The sequence below is a fragment of the Neodiprion fabricii genome, chromosome 6 (genome assembly GCF_021155785.1).
Source record: "Neodiprion fabricii isolate iyNeoFabr1 chromosome 6, iyNeoFabr1.1, whole genome shotgun sequence".
NCBI classification, from domain to species: domain Eukaryota; kingdom Metazoa; phylum Arthropoda; class Insecta; order Hymenoptera; family Diprionidae; genus Neodiprion; species Neodiprion fabricii.
This window is the reverse complement of record NC_060244.1, coordinates 5168008-5173546: the sequence shown is the minus strand read 5'-3', so window position 1 is coordinate 5173546 and position 5539 is coordinate 5168008. Positions and strand designations below refer to the sequence as shown.

At 41.1% G+C, this 5539-nt stretch overlaps 1 protein-coding gene across 1 annotated transcript in view; it reads left to right on the top strand.

Moving 5' to 3' along the window:
* Nucleotides 1-306: 306 nt before the first annotated feature.
* The window catches only part of LOC124185893 (achaete-scute complex protein T8-like), a 130794-nt gene continuing 125561 nt past the window's right edge, over nucleotides 307-5539 (top strand). Inside the window, exons 1-2 of the mRNA XM_046577140.1 lie at nucleotides 307-373; nucleotides 468-575. The gene's annotated coding sequence lies outside the window, so the exon portion shown is untranslated. The remainder of the gene's footprint in view (nucleotides 374-467; nucleotides 576-5539) is intronic.

The window sequence follows — 5539 nt, the reverse complement described above, 5'->3', positions numbered from 1 at the left end:
TGACGACTGGGATCGAGTCAGGGATGATTGTGTGGGTCTGTCGGTTGCGTGAGCCGCGTGCGTCTCGGGGTTGATCCGTGGCTCCGCTCGCGTCGCACCACGAACTAGGCTTTTCCACTTGCGTATAGCGGTGTGCGAGTCCTACACACCTACACGTACGAAAAAAACCTACACATACACAGAGGCACGACGGGTCATAACGTCCGGGGCTCGTATACCTCAAATCCGTGTAAACATCGGCGTTAATCCCGCCAGGTAAACATCGGACCACCCCCCTCATCTTCATTCGGCAGTCTTGATCCGATCGCGTCGCGCACGAAATGCTTACCGGTTCAAAGGAAGCTCTCGGAATTTTCCCTGATTTATAATTCGAGTGAGTTGCATCTGACAATTGTTAATTATTACCGGCTGTGCGCTATTCGTAACGGACACGTCTCTCTGCTGGTGGTGTGTAAATTAAATTGCAGTTCAGCGGTGAAACCGTCGGTGAATTCGTGCAAGTGACGCCGTGAGTTAGTTGGGCGAGAGACTGAAGAGGTCATCAAAACATTCGTGACATTCGCACGATGCTCGAGGTGAGTGAAACTGTTTTCGACTGTAATTTATCTCGTTATTGACGGAGTATAAATTAGGTGGCTGTAATGCCCTTTGTTTTTTCTTTTTTTATGTACTTATTTTTCTGCGTTATTTATAAACACACGCGGCGCGATTAACGTTTTCGAAATATACTTCGGAGTCTCTTTTACGAGTGGCTGGTAACTATTTTATGCCAACTTTACCAGCTCGCGAACAAATTGTATTATAAGTGATTGGTTGGGTTGGAAAATGTTATTCTTTCGCTGCTCCTTTTACTTCGTTTTCTTATTCTTTGAGATTGAATGAAAGTAATGGAATATTCCGTTAGTTTACCGATAGCATAATTTTTTTTTTTTTTTTCGTCTCGTCATTCGAATCGTGCAGGTTTGATAAACTGTGTACGCGAATCCAGCTTACGAATTTTTTACAACGGTATATATGCATCATCGTTTTGTCGTTTCCTCGACATAAACTTTTTTCAATCTTCGCAGGGGATTTTGAATCTGAGAGACCGATCTTTCCCCGCTTTAGGCCGACAAAAATTTCGTTGACCCCTCCAACCTCTGGAACGTTGACCAAAGTTCACCGGGTCGCCTGGACGCGGGTTAAGGGTTGCGATATATACAGATATGTGTAGATACATGTATAATGTATACGCTTACGATTCCGGGGTAGGTTTTTTCACGATAGGCTCAGACGCGCCTTTTACAACGCTGATAAATATTTTACGCGTATATGCATACCTACTTTTTTACCGAATGGTCGAACGGAGAGAGCTCTGCGCAGATGCGATCGATTTTACGCGCAACCGTTAAACGTTGATTCGACATTTTCGCGTACAACCCTTTGGCTGGCAAATAGATTAGCGGGGAATTTATTTCTCTCCTTTATTTTTTGTGGTGAAAAAGGAGGAGTGAATTAGCCGGTAATCCATTATTCGCGGCAATACTCGATCGTATATTCGTTGTTATTGAAAATTTCTGGCTTCTTCTTACGCTCCCTCGTTCATCACTCTTCGCTGTCATTTGAGGGCGCGGATCGACTCGGGCGGGCTTTGAAATTGACAAATATCGAATAATCATATAAATATACCCGATCCAATTTTATTGAGAGGAAAAGTGTCGGCGGAAGGCTTACGGAGATCGAGTCATGTGCCGGAGCAAATCGATGCCGTAAGTTTCAAGCGCCGATCTTCCATCCTGGCACAGTTTTGACGAATGTACCACGATTTGTAAATTTTCGGATCACTTGCTCAGCCTCGTTCGTTCCTTTGTCCAAAAATGGTATTCGGCTTTTCTTAGACGGCATTTTCTTTTCCTTCTTTGTTTTTTTTTTTTTTTTTTTTTTCTCCTACACCCCCATCTTTTTTATTTCTCTTCGTTCGCGTCAATCGGTGGGAAAATAACCCGTCGTTGCGAAATTCATTTGTTCTCCCTCTTTCTCATTCTATTTCTCTGTCTCTTCGCTAACCGTACGGCGTCAGAACTACTGGTATTAAGATCGTTGCGGGAATCGCGGTGTGATTTTGTAAATTTTTCATTCCCGTATTCCACCGTCAAGTGTAATATTCGGGTGTTTTTTTTTTTTTTTTTTTTTTTTTTCCCACCCCTGATTTCCGGGAAAAATCCGTTCCCTGTATTACGTACGTGTACATGTATACACATTCTCAACACGATCAGAGTCTACCCCTAATCCTCTTCCCGAAAATCAACAACCCCGATCAGTTTGTGCCGGAACATTAATTGTGGGTAGAACAAATAATTAACTGTTTACGAAACGAGTGGTGTCACCGTGATCGTAATTACGAACAAAGCTTTCAGGAATATATTTTGGTCAAATATTTCCTCGGATTAATCGTGACGAATCTGTAATAGATTCTTAATTAAAAAGGGTCGTACGACGTGAATCGTTTCGAAATCGGTGTAAAATTGCAAAATTGTTTCTGAAAATTTATACATATATACGTATATATATGTAATTCAGAGGACTGATGAAATTGTGTTAAAATCTTGACGAGACGCAGAATTCTGCCCGGCATAATTTTTGAACGCGCAATTTTCCACCCCGTGGCGAAACGGCCAAGTTGCGCACGGCGACACGACGGCTCCGACGTCTTGGCAATTAGGGACTGGAAATCGAGGACCTCGTTGAATAATTAAACGGACGGGGTAGGCGCAGACTATAGACCGAATAATACGCGGGCATGAAGCGGAATTTCCCCCAAACATCGGCTTGATATTCAGCTGAAATTGGCCACCGTCGTCTCGACGTCGCAGCGTTCAGTCGGTTTGGTTTCCTCGGTTTCTCGTCCGCATCTACGACTCTGCGATAGAGAGGAGAGAAGAGAGAGAGAGAGAGAATAGAATAGAGTAGAATAGAAATTTATTATGCCCGTAATAATGCTGGACAGATACAAGAATGTTACAGAGAAAAGGGAGAGAGGGAGAGATAAAGAGAGAGAGAGAGAGAGAGAGACTCGGCTGCGTCTATTTAACGACAAATAAGCATAGTTTAGATTATATACGGAGACAGTTGACCCGGGTTTAGAATTACTCGATGAAAATATGGCCAAGGTTCGAAGTAATTATATTAGGGAACAAACGCATGCCTCGTTAATTACCGAAAATTGACGCGAGTTATTTGTGACTAACTTCCCCAGCCAATAATCTGTAATATGTATACAGGCTGAGGTATTTAACTTGGCAAACGCGAATAACTTCAAAACTGAGTATTTTCGAGAAAAATGTTTCAGACAAAAGATTCATCATCTTCAAAGCGAAATCCAGAGGCTTCAATTTTGTTTCGGATTGGTCGAGGAGTTTACGATTATACGAAGGTCAGTTTAGTTTTTTTAAACGAACAACCCTGTTTTCTTTTCTTACAGATTCGTCATTTATGTGAGAATATACTAGATTTTTGTTTAAACCGATTATTCGTTCTGGCATTCTAAATATTTACGAATACTACACAAATAAATATCTTTCGCACAAACTACTTGATAAACGTAATAAACGGAAGGATTCCACATCATTTTGTTCAAGCAACAATTAGCTTAACACATGTTCGAAATGATAAGCTTCCACTTTACACTGGTTATCGCTTGAACAAAGTGAATCGTTCTGTTTATTATGTTTTTGAAGCAGTTTGTCCAAAAGATAATTACTTCTGACGCATTCGTAAATTTTTAGAATGCTCAATCAGTCGCAAACAATTGGACCAAATAAAAAAATTGCGTATTTTCTCACATAAAATACGAACCTTCAAAGGAATGGGGATGTTCCTTTAAAAAAAAAAAACCAAGTTTACCTTCACGTGTCCGTGAACTTCTCCACTGACCTGAAAAAAATTATAGCCATTAGATCCCGCTTCGGAGATGATGAAACTTTGCTTTGAAACACGTTTCTCGAAAATGCTTCATTTTCAAGTTATTCGCGTTTGCCAACTTAAACGCTTCACCCTATATATGTGTATTTACAGCGCAATATTGAACCACGTTCTTATTATTGTTCTGTATTTATGCGTAATTGCGAAGAGGGACCCAGTCCCCACTTTGTACACCCGAATCATTCACAACGGCGTTATTATTGCTATTATTACTATTATTATTATACAGGCTCGCGGAAATAATCTATGATATTGTTAAATTTTTCGTGCTGAAATTTACCCTCGTCTAATTCCCATTTCACGTCTATTACGCACCGTTAAACGCGCCGCTGGATTTAACAGGAATTCGCAAATTTTAACTCGACGAAATTTGCGCGTGATGGTTTAGAGGAACCTTTACCAAATTGCTAAATTATCTTTTCGTTACGTTATATTCCGCTATTATTTCGCATACGACGTAAAAATATGGGTCACTTTCGGTCTATGTGTAATTATTGTACAATCGATCCTCTGTTTCGTTAATTTCAATTCACAGATGCGATTTCGTTTATTTTGCCCGTAATTCCTATCGCATATTTCCGTCGGTCAGTCTGTGAAATGTTGAAATCTTGACCAAACATTCTGGGAAACACGGAGGAAAAGTAAAGCAAAAAACAGTTGTACGAGTCAACGCGTCGGCAGCAAAGATATTTTTTCTCTCCTGTTTTGAAAATTGAATTTGGAGGAAAAAAAGCCGCCGCGCCGGGCAAGAGAAACGTGTAACATAAAAGTCGGTGAAAGGTGTGAGTGAAATTCGGATTCACTGTAACCTGATTAGCCCTAATCTCGCCGATTGCTTTGATCAAGTTTTTCGCGGATACTCGATTACCGTTTGCGAGGTTTCGCTCGCCCGGCATGTATACTTTCCCCTTGAGGAGAATATCCAAAGGTCAATGCTAAGCGATGGCTTATACCCCCGGGTATTACCGGGTAGATACCGATCGATCAATTCTTTCGAGAGGGACGTGAATATTGCAGGCAGGGTTCGAGTCGATTAGGGTTACGCGAAAACGTCGCCGCCGAATTTTTCCGAGATAGGGCACGCTTACTATGGCAACTGCGCCTCGCCCTTCTAAATCGCGAAGTTGAAATGCCGTTTTTTCATTCCTCGAGTACGCTCTAAGTGATAACGGAGTCGAAAGAAGCGAGCTTTTTTGCCGCTTTTTGTCAGCCTATATAGGAACCTCGGATACACGGTACATCAATTATAGACTAATTATTTCGAGAAATTATGCGAGATTCTTTCACGTCTCTCTCTTTCATCCTTGTACGTTCGACGAGCTCAGTTTTCTGTGTCTAAAAAACGGAAGAAAAATAAAAATTCAAGAAGGGCAATGAGCTTGAAAATTAACTGAAGCTATAAATTTCGGTTCGATCGACCCTTTACCAACGACCTTAATTACTGTAGTAAATTTTTAATCATCAGTCTATTCCTCTCTTCTCAATTCTCTTCTTTTTTTTTCACTACCCCCTCCCCCTTATTCTGCAACAGTGGTAATTTAACTGAATAGACGATGTAATTCATTTACGTGTGAACCGG